The sequence below is a fragment of the Dryas octopetala genome, chromosome 3, assembly GCF_963921425.1.
Source record: "Dryas octopetala chromosome 3, drDryOcto1.1, whole genome shotgun sequence".
In the NCBI taxonomy this organism is placed as follows: Eukaryota; Viridiplantae; Streptophyta; class Magnoliopsida; order Rosales; family Rosaceae; genus Dryas; species Dryas octopetala.
The window spans coordinates 17,443,613-17,455,743 of NC_141368.1; the positions used below are offsets into that span (position 1 = coordinate 17,443,613).

Sequence of the window (12,131 nt, forward strand, 5' to 3'; positions counted from 1 at the left end):
AATTTGTCGCTCAAAGTCATAAAAGTTTGGGCGACGAACATGTTCGTCGCCCAAAAGAGGTTTAGGCGACGAATCACAAGTTCCTCGCCCAAAGTTACTTTGGGCGACGAACACATTTCGTCGCCTAAACATTAACAACAAACAATTAATTGAGAAATACATTGGGCGAGGAATATACATATTCGTCGCCCAAAGACAATTTGGGCGACGAACATATATTTTCCTCGCCCAAACTTACTTTGGGTGACAAAATATTTCGTCGCCCAAACTAATTTTGGGCGAGGAATATACATTTCGTCGCCCAAAGACACTTTGGGTGACGAAATTATGTTCGTCGCCCAAAATGAGTTTGGGCGACGAAATATGTTCGTCGCCCAAAGGATCATCCTCTTCTGTAATAATGGTTTGGGCGAGGAACGTCACAATTCGTCGCCCAAAGACACTTTGGGTGACGAAATTATGTTCGTCGCCCAAAATGAGTTTGGGCGACGAAATCTGTTCGTCGCCCAAAGGATCATCCTGTTTTGTAATAATGGTTTGGGCGACGACATTTGTAGTTCCTCGCCCAAAGTAAGAATATTTTTTTGTTTACAATTTTATATATGTAATAGCATACTATACGATTGTATTTCCAAAGATCATAACCATTCATTTTTTAATTCCCCACTTAAGGATCATCCATGCAAAAAATTAGCTCAATCGGAGATGTAGAAGTTAGGTAACGGTGGTTGAACTTATGAACGATTGTAAATTTTGTAATACGAATCGAAGTATGAGATGAATTCCGATTTAGCCGATTTTTTGCAGGGATGATCTTCCAGTATAAACGAATAGAATGAACGGTTCCGATCGTTAAAATCACATGGTAGTCTTCACAAATTGTTGAGTCACCAAAATTTCTACCCAAAAGTTAATATAATTATACTCTTCAAGTGTATTTGTATGTAGAAGATAACTTTTGTATTGTGTTTTTAACGATCCGAACCGATCATTCCTTAGTGCCTCACTCAAAGATCATCCATGCAAAAAATTAACTCAACTAGAGATGTAGAAGTTAGGTTTAGCATTTAGGATGTATGAACGATCTTGATTCTTATAATAATAATCGAACGGGTAGATGAACTCCGATTGAGCCGATTTTTTCCAGGGTTGATCTTTGAGTATGAACATATATGAAGAATGGCTCTGATTGTGATAATCACGTTGTGGTCTTCACAATTATTGAAGCTACAAGGTTTTAACGAAAGAGTTGATATAATTTTATTCTTCAAATGCAAAAATCACTGATTTATATGTATAACCTTATATGTCGATTGTGTTTTTAACGATCTGAACCGTTCATTTATTAGTTTGTCACTCAAAGATCATTCCTCTAAAATATTAGGTCAATTGGAGATCTAGAAGTTTGGTATTGGAGCTCGACCGTATGAACGATCATGGTTCATAAAAAAATTCAACTTTGGGCGACGAAATGTAGCTTTAGGCGACGAATTGTGCGTCGCCCAAAGTCTGAAATTATGGCGGGATAAAACGGTGCCCTAAAATCAACAACTTTGGGCGAGGAACTACAAATTTCGTCGCCCAAAGTGACTTTAGGCGACGAATTAACACATTCGTCGCCCAAAGTGACTTTGGGCGACGAAATTTGTAGTTTATCGCCCAAAGTAAGAATACTTTTTTGTTTACAATTTTATATATGTAATAACATACTATACGATTGTATTTCCAAAGATCATAACCATTCATTTTTTAATTCCCCACTTAAGGATCATCCATGCAAAAAATTAGCTCAATCGAAGATGTAGAAGTTAGGTAACGGTGGTTGAACTTATGAACGATTGTAAATTTTGTAATACGAATCGAAGTATGAGATGAATTCCGATTTAGCCGATTTTTTGCAGGGATGATCTTCCAGTATAAACGAATAGAATGAACGGTTTCGATCGTTGAAATCACATTGTAGTCTTCACAAATTGTTGAATCACCAAAATTTCTACCCAAAAGTTAATATAATTATACTCTTCAAGTGTATTTGTATGTAGAAGATAACTTTTGTATTGTGTTTTTAACGATCCGAACCGATCATTCCTTAGTGCCTCACTCAAAGATCATCCATGCAAAAAATTAGCTCAATCGGAGATGTAAAAGTTAGGTAACGGTGGTTGAACTTATGAACGATTGTAAATTTTGTAATACGAATCGAAGTATGAGATGAATTCCGATTTAGCCGATTTTTTGCAGGGATGATCTTCCAGTATAAACGAATAGAATGAACGGTTCCGATCGTTGAAATCACATTCTAGTCTTCACAAATTGTTGAATCACCAAAATTTCTACCCAAAAGTTAATATAATTATACTCTTCAAGTGTATTTGTATGTAGAAGATCACTTTTGTATTGTGTTTTTAACGATCCGAACCGATCATTCCTTAGTGGCTCACTTAAGGATCATCCATGCAAAAAATTAGCTCAATGGGAGATGTAAAAGTTAGGTAACGGTGGTTGAACTTATGAACGATTGTAAATTTTGTAATACGAATCGAAGTATGAGATGAATTCCGATTTAGCCGATTTTTTGCAGGGATGATCTTACAGTATAAATGAATAGAATGAACGGTTCCGATCGTTGAAATCACATTGTAGTCTTCAAAAATTGTTGAATCACCAAAATTTCTACTCAAAAGTTAATATAATTATACTCTTCAAGTGTATTTGTATGTAGAAGATCACTTTTGTATTGTGTTTTTAACGATCCGAACCGATCATTCCTTAGTGCCTCACTCAAAGATCATCCATGCAAAAAATTAACTCAATTGGAGATGTAGAAGTTAGGTTTAGCATTTAGGATGTATGAACGATCTTGATTCTTATAATAATAATCGAACGGGTAGATGAACTCCGATTGAGCCGATTTTTTCCAGGGTTGATCTTTGAGTATGAACATATATGAAGAATGGCTCTGATTGTGATAATCACGTTGTGGTCTTCACAATTATTGAAGCTACAAGGTTTTAACGAAAGAGTTGATATAATTTTATTCTTCAAATGCAAAAACCACTGATTTATATGTAGAACCTTATATGTCGATTGTGTTTTTAACGATCTGAACCGTTCATTTATTAGTTTGTCACTCAAAGATCATTCCTCTAAAATATTAGGTCAATTGGAGATCTAGAAGTTTGGTATTGGAGCTCGAACTTATGAACGATCATGGTTCATAAAAAAATTCAACTTTGGGCGACGAAATGTAGCTTTAGGCGACGAACAGTGCGTCACCCAAAGTCTGAAATTATGGCGGGATAAATCGGTGCCCTAAAGTCAACAACTTTGGGCGACGAACATGAATTCGTCGCCCAAAGTCACTTTAGGCGATGAATTAACACGTTCGTCGCCCAAAGTAACTTTGGGCGACGAAGTTATGTTCGTCGCCCAAAGATACTTAAGGCGACGAACATTAATTCGTCGCTTAAAGTCACTTTAGGCGACGAATTAACACGTTCGTCGCCCAAAGTCTTTAAGTTTATACCCATTTCTGGGTTCACTTCAGTCACTCTGGCTCACTCACTCCCTCACCCTCGCAGCGCCGCACCCTCCTCCCTCAGCTCTCACTCCTCCTCCTCCTCCCTCCTCCTCCTCCCTGCCCTCCTCCTCCTCCACCCTCTTCCCCGAAACCCAAAACCCCCCTCCCCCTTCGGCAACCCACCCCCCCATCGGAGACCCACCCCCCTCCCCCGAAAATACCCACCCCCCGCCGAAACACCCACCCCCCCCGAAAACCCCGCCCGAAACCCACCCCGCCGAAACCCACCCCCGAAAATACCCACCCCCGCCGAACCCACCCCCCCCGAAAGAAATCACCCACCCCCACCCGAAACCCCACCCGCCGAACGACCAAACTCACCCTCCACCGAACCCACCCCCACCGAAACCATCCCCCCCCAGCCGAAACACTCACCCAAAACACCCCCCCCCCCTCAAACCATCCCCCCCCCTCGAAGCCGAAACCAGCTCAAGGTATTTGTGTTTTTTTTTTTTTTTTTTTTTGAATTTATGGTATTTTATGGTATTTTCTGTTTTGTTTTTGGTATTTTCTGTTTTTTATGGTATTTTCTGTTTTTATGGTATTTTCTGTTTTATAATATTGTGGATTTTGTACTTGTTGTGGATTTTGCATAAATTGATTGTGAAATTTCTGATTTTAGTGGTAATTAGTTAATGTTGTGGGTTTTTTTAATTTAGTGGTTTGGTTGTGAAATCTGAATTTAGATTGATGTTGGGCTCATATTTGACAATGATTTATTTTTTGGTGAAGGAAGGATAGTATTGCATTTGTTGTGAAGGATAATTGCATTTTTAGTGAGGTATGTGTTTAATCTATTTTTTAGTTAAGTTTTTGTATGATTTAGTATTTAATGTTTCATATATAATTGTATTAAATTTTTGAGTGAATTAGTTTGTATGTTAAAATTAATTATAAAATTGATTAATTAATTTGTATGTTTTTATATGCTAAAATTTAATAGTTTGTTTGTATGTTTATATGTATATTGTTAGATTAATTATAATTTAGTTTGTATGTTACATTTAGTTTAGTTGTAATTGCAAAATTTCCGATGACGTAGTCCAGCACTCCTCGAGTACTGGGTGAAGTCATGTGGCACGAAGCGCTTGTGCGAAGTTATCAATCGATAACTTTGTACATTTAACTAGTCGTGCGAAGTTATCAGTGGATAACTTTGTACACTAAATTTAAATTCACCTTAGACCCGTTCGAGAGTCTATTGGACGCGCGCTGGGCGTGACTGCGCTCCAATATGATTCTTGAATTGTCCAAATTACCCATGGACAGTTTAGGAGTGCACAATTATGTGTTGTGGTTAGCGGTTCATGTGATGTGGATTAGTTAGTTTGTTAGTTTTTAAATATAAAATTTAGTTTAATTACAAAATGTAGATTAATTAGTTTGAGAAATATATATAATTTAGTTATAAGGTGAAAGGCGATGGAGTCAGCTCCCAATGATGTAGTTCAGCCATCCTCGAGTACTGGGAGCCCCTCTATGCCACGGAGGGCCCGTCGATCTCACCGCTCTAGTCAGGTCACCGCTTCCGCTTCCGCTTCATCTACTGCCACGTCATCCACTGCGACGAGGGGACCATGTAGTGGGTTGAAGTCCTCTCGGATCGTGCGCAGTACTGGGGCGCGGATTCCAGTCATGTGTGTGCAAAACGGCCGACGACCGTTAGATCCTAACGTTGACAGTTTGTTCTCGCATGATGTGGGGGCTATTATTCGTGCTGAGTGCGCCATGGTTGCAACCACTTGGAAAAAATTGCCGGCAGAGATTCAACACAAAGTGATCTGCTCCATCTCAGTGAGTATATAGCTCAATAATTAATTCAAAATGATAAATTTGATCATTCATAACAATTTAATATTTTTTTCAGGTTAACTTTGACATTCAGATGGATGATCCCCTCACTGTCACGTACATGACAGATTTACTCATCAAGTCCTACAGGCAGTGGAAGCATGAACTACACGTGTATTTCAAGGGATTTTCGTCGGCAGTTGAGGCTTTGGCGAACCCCCCTATGGAGTTGGTAGAGCGGTCTGACCAGTGGCGTTTTTTGTGCGATCATTTCATGAGTCCGTCGTTTTTGGCACGTTTTATCATCTTAAGACTTTAAAAAATCGATTATTGTTTTGTTATTCTATTATTGTATACATACACTAACATATTTATAATTTGCTTAATATTTAACAGAAGAAGTCGGTCGCCAACGCCAGAAACCGGAAAGGGAAGCCGTTTAACCATCACAGTGGTCCGACGCCCATCTCATATCGAGTGGAGTCGCGACGTCGGGTACGTCATTATTTAATTTAATACATATATATTCTTTAATATTGGTTGGGTCTTTGACAAAATTATTTTCTTTTTCAGCGTGGGTCGCAATTCCCGGAGATAGATACTTTCGGAGATATCTATGTTCATCCCGGTTGTGATGCGGCCAAGGCAAAACATGTTAGTTTTTTATATTTTAATTTTTTTCACAATTTTTTATATTTATTTTTCTAATTGGTTACTTGTATATATAATATTTTGAAGGATGAGATGGTGGCCAACTCGAGAATATATTTGGAGAGCTTGGCCGAGCAGCACCCTCCGGGTACTCCGTTGGAGTCGATTCCAGTACCCGATCCTGATGTCGGACTTCGTATTATGATAGACTCACTGGGTGTTAGGCCCGGTAAGGAAATACGCGGCATGGGATATGGGCGGATTCGTGATGTTCGATCCTCGTATTCGTCTTCATCTTCGTCTCAGCCATCTGCAGTCGTCGCAGGGTTGTCCGCTCAAGTGAAGAAGTTGCAGGAGGACTTACGAGCTGAGAGAGCGGAGAAGGAGGCGTTGTATGCTGCATTGACCAAGGCGATACCTGGGTTTGTCCCGCCACCATCTTCTCATCAACCTCCGTCAGATATGAATGATGATGATGCTACTAGTTTAGAATAGATTGACTATATATATTAGGGTTAATTACTATTTTGTATGGATATTTTGATATATAAATTTATGAATTTTGTTTTATATAGTTTTTGAATAAAGAATTTTTTTTTTAAATATTAAATTTAAATAAAAAAAATAATTTTTTTTTTTAAAAAAAATGTTTGGGCGACGGAATTGTTCGTCGCCCAAAGGGTGTTTGGGCGACGAATAAATCTATTCCTCGCCCGAAGCATGTTTGGGCGACGGACAAATTTCGTCGCCCAAAGAGGGTTTGGGCGACGCACACCCTTATTCGTCGCCCAAAGCATGTTTGGGCGACGAAATTTGTCCGTCGCCTAAACATTCTTTGGGCGACGAATAAGGGTATTCGTCGCCCAAACCCTCTTTGGGCGACGAAATTTGTTCGTCGCCCAAAGCACGTTCCAGCGAGGAAATTAGTTATTCCTCTCCCAAATCTTGTTTAGGCGACGGATAATTTCGTCGCCGAAACATGCTTTGGGCGACGAATAAGGGTGTTCGTCGCCCAAACCCTCTTTGGGCGACGAAATTTGTCCGTCGCCCAAACATTCTTTGGGCGACGAATTTTATGTGTTGGGAGACAAAAAAATTTCGTCGCCCCCAGGTGTCTTTGGGCGACGAAATTTATGGATTCGTCGCCCAAACTCTTGGGCGAAGCATCTTGGGCGTCCAATTGCTCGACGAACCAATTTCGTCGCCCAAACGTTTGGGCGACGAAACTCTACTTTGGGCGACGAATTCCGTTCCTCTCCCAAACCCTTTTTTCTTGTAGTGATTATAGGTAGCTAGCCTTTTTTTTTTCATCAATATAAATAGCCTTAAAAAAGTCAGTGGAATGCCTAGAAGTTACCATTCATGTTATATAGAAAGGTGAAAACATAGTAAAAAATCTAAGTAATCAAAATATATCCTTACTGAATGTTACCAATGCATATATATCAATATATATATATATAAACAAAACAAAAATGTTACCAATGCATGCATGCTATATATTCTCCAATTCGAATCTCGAAGTGATTAAACTAGAAGTCGACGCGCATACGTGGATCTTACAAAATATTCCAGATGACATATGAACTCCAAAATTAGAGAAAGAGTCAGTTCCTTGGACTCCCAAAATTCTCTAATCCCTATTAAACAAAACAAGGTTAAGGCAGTACTGTTTTGTTGCAACTTATCAAGTACTACCATATTAACTAGATATAACACACATATAAATCGATCTCTATTCTATCAACTAGAGAGTGGTCTAATTAATGATATATTTTTCAACAAATAAAAGTTCGATATTTCTTTCAACAGTATTAGAGATGTTACAAGTTTAAATCCCTCCTCTCTTAAATAAAAGAAAAATAAATTTCTATTGTAGTTAATCATAGATGCGAATACACATATATTACTAAACATTTCAACGTCAGCGTTTCAATATTTTATTTATAAAATTTTGTATGTGACAGTTTCATATGATCTCTTTCATATATAAATAGATTCACTTTCATAAAAAAAGCCGGTCATATGTGACTATCATATACAACAATTTTCCTCAAAGAAAAGGGAAAGTGGAGGGAGAGCATAACACTTTGCACACTGGTCGATCCATTAATATTTCTAGTGGCATTTCAATAATATTATATATATATATATATATATATATATAATTTCTAGTGGTGTGTGTGCTTATATTCCAGGAAGTAGCTTTCACCAGGCTGCAAGCTCTGTGTTAAGAAACCGAATTCATTGGTTGAAAGTAGCAGTCCAGAGGAATGGACTAACAGCACATCATGACCAAACATTGCTTTCAAATCAAGGGGTCCTTTTGGAACTTCTGTTGGAATCCCATTAATAAACACTGTGATGAGACCTGGAAATAAATTAATCAACCTTTATGAATTCATTACTTTTAATTTCGAGTAATTAGCTGTTATATAGTTCGAATAAATACATAATCGGAAATTAATTAAAGCAGACTTGGTTAATTACAAAATTCAATGATTATCTATCATTTCATAAAGCAATTAAGCAAAAAAAAAAAAATTAATCTAGCAATTAATTTTTGGGATTAGAATAGATATTATATTATCAAATTGTGCCGAGTGATCGAAAAGGAGAAAAATGATCAATGCAAAAAATATGTTTCCCTCAAATATATGATAAGTTGTAAGGATTTTCATTACCTATAAGTTTTGCTGGGAAAATTTTCTTAGAAAAAAAAAGAAAAAGAGAGGAATATTTAAAAGAATTTTACATGTTATTCGAGGAAAGCTGCAACTTTTATACAAGTCCTTCATTCAAACACAAGAACTGTCGCATCGTCAAAAGGTTATTACTACTTTATACACTTCCATCATTCTCATACTTGTCAATAGTCATGAATCCAAGGAATCTTAATTAATTAACAATGTAATATTATAATTTTTTTTTTTTGAAATATTCCTACAACAGACACTTAAATTAGAAAAATAATTTACTCTTACAGAAAAGAATATATATACATACTAATTATATATATTTTTTGTAGAAAATTAAAAAGAAAAAACAGGACTAATAAGTAATAGGTAAGCTCAAGTACCCCACTTTGAGGAAACTGATAAGAATTAAAACCTACTGATCAAGAAATGGAAAACTGTTTCCAACTTAGATGAGATCGAGGAAGTAAGAATATAATATTATATGTGTGTGTGTGAAACTGAAATGCTTGTCAGACCAAAAAACCGAAAAAAGAAAAGAAAAAAAGAAGTGAAACGGAAGCAGCAGTTACCTGGAGATTGGAAGTCCAAATTTGAGTTATGTGAAGGGCCTAAAACAGACGTTACAGCTGATGAGGTTTGGTCAATTTCCTGATCAAAACCCATTTGACCAGAAACCGAAAAGAAATGATCATCAACAGCAGAAGCAGCAGTATGATCATCTGCCATGAGAACACCACAAGACGAAGAACCCACAAGATCATAAGCACTTGGAGGAAAAGCCGCCATAGCTGCAGCAGAAGGAGCACTGCTACTCATCATGTTTTCATGGTACTGATGAGTAAATTGTTGATGATCAGTATTGTTTTGTTGCTCGAGGCTGGCCTGCAGCTGGCGCTGTCGGCGGCGAGATCTTGACCGCCGGTTTTGGAACCAGTAGAAGACGTTGGCGTCGCCGACAGCGCCAAACTTCTCTAGTAGTTTTCTTATACTCACAGTTTCTTCTTTGGGAGGGTTTACCATTCCGCTGTTGAAAATGGACTCCAGAATTAGGATTTGCTCTGGCTTCGGTATCCATCTTGACCTGACTGGTTCACTACTTCTCTCGAAGGAGCCATTGTTATTGTTATTGCTTGGACTGTTTGGCTTTTGGCCTTGATCATCTTCCATTGCTGTGGAATCTAAGCTAGAGGAAGTGCTCTTGAAGCTGATGAACAACCTAGCTAGGTTGAAAAGCGAAAAAATAAAAGGGAAATTATATATAATAAAGTACATCAATATACATATATGTGTATATATATAGCAAACCGCTTCATGGAATTGAGGCGGCTATATAAAGGGCTTTATTAGGGAATATATGATCATCGCTAAAGTTACAAAAATGCCCTTTACATTTTCTATTACCTTGCCTTCTGGTAAGAATTTTTCAACTTCAGCTAGAAAGTCTTCGATATGTCTCTTTTAAAACCCAACCGCCTCTCTTTAGGGTTTGTACTTTCTGTTGTAATCGAATACACACTTATGAACTTGTTGCAATCGTGCATTTTGGTTGTCCTATTATTCCAATGTAGAAATATATATAGGACCAAGGTAGGATGGGCAAATAGCTAAAAGGAAAGGTCAAAGTGGTAAATACAAAAAACAAGGTGATTGTTGTCAAAAGTGTGAATCGTGAAATAATTAAGGTGGACAAAGAAACTAGGGTATCGGCGAGCAAAAGTATGTGAAATTAATATAAAAGAAATTCATGAAAAGCAGGATCGTTGTTGAGGAAGAAGCGATTAAAAATTTGGTATATCAATCGGAAGAATCCAAATAGATGCTCAATATCTCATGCATTAATTTATTGTACATTTACCAAACATGAGAACAAATCTGCTCACCACCTTAACTTTCAAATATAACTAGCTAGATGACACTTCGTGTCTTTCGATCCATCCTCTTCCAATTTTTTAACTTCCATGTCTACATGCTTATCTTCTATGCATTCTATAACATCTTGAATATCTTTCTAGATTAAAATATTGATAATCTTTCTTTGTCATAGTGTAAAGTTATTTATATATGTTGACTAACTAGATCTCAGCCTCTTTCACACCCCTAGCTCGTGTTTTTCCTAATTCTTGTATATGTTATCTCAAACCCTTAACCAGGCCCTAATACCACTTTTTTGTAGTAAATCACCACATGTAACTAATAACCCCTTCATGATCTTTTTTTATCATTGTCCACGATTGACACACAAAGAAAACATAAAACGAAGAACTACAAGATAACAAAAAATATCAGAGACTATCGAGGTTCGACAATGCATGTGTATGTGTCCTCATAGACTATCTTGAAAGATTTCACTAGCTAGTATGAGAAGAAATTAGAGTCATTTAGATATTAACCCATTAAATTAAATATTTTAAGAGTCTAACACTATTACTTTTTTGTTAACAGCTAAAGCCCATATTTAAAATCATGCTCCACCACCTAGGATAACAATATTTCATTAATTCCCTACTATTTACAAATTACGCCATTATGTAATTAATGTTTGTTTAAATTGTGTAATTAAGACACCTTTTAAGATGTGATATATATCCCTTCTTCAAACCATGATTAAGTAACTCAAATAAAGAACCTACAATTGAGAATGGTTGGTAGGTTCATTATATTGATTTGTTAGTGTAGGTGATTTGTTTCATGTAGGTTTTTTAATTGTTGTAAGTTACTTATTTGATTATAAGAATGTATGTAGGTTCATTATATATATATATATTTTTTTTTTTGGTGTAGGTAATATAATTATTATGTAGGTTCATTAATTAGTACACATATTAATTCTTATAACGACAATGTATAGAAATTAATGGATATATGAGTAGTATAATTTTGGGAAAAATTTACAAATTAACATGACACATACTTTGATGATTATTTCATTTTAGGACATTAATTTCGATTCGTGTTAATGAAGGATATATACTTTTATTTTGTGTCAATTAAGGACCCTGTTTTATCTCAGCTTTGGCCCGACATTGAACCCATTAAAACTCCACCAAATTTAGCAAACTTATACTTGGTTTCAAGCTATGCATCTCCTCTTTACAACCATATAAAGATCACTCAAATCGAACATCTACAAATCTAGATAATTGGCCCAAAAGTAGGGTACCCCAAACTGTCCAATCGGACCTCTTAGAAAAAATTTGGAAAATCAGACAGTTTCGGATACCCTACTTTGGGGCCGATTATCTGGAGTTGTAGAGATCCGATTTAGGTGATCTTTATATAGTTGTAAAGAGGAGATGCATATCTTTAAACCCAATATAATTTTTCTGAATTTGGTGGAGTTCTGATGGGTCCAACGTCGGGCCAAAGTTGAGATAAAAACTGAAAAAAAAACATGGTCCTTAATTAACAAA

The 12,131-nt window shown here is 36.7% G+C and overlaps 1 pseudogene; it reads right to left on the reverse strand.

Moving 5' to 3' along the window:
• Positions 1–8,193: 8,193 nt before the first annotated feature.
• LOC147291462 (WUSCHEL-related homeobox 11 pseudogene) lies at positions 8,194–9,888 on the reverse strand (annotated as a pseudogene).
• Positions 9,889–12,131: the final 2,243 nt, after the last annotated feature.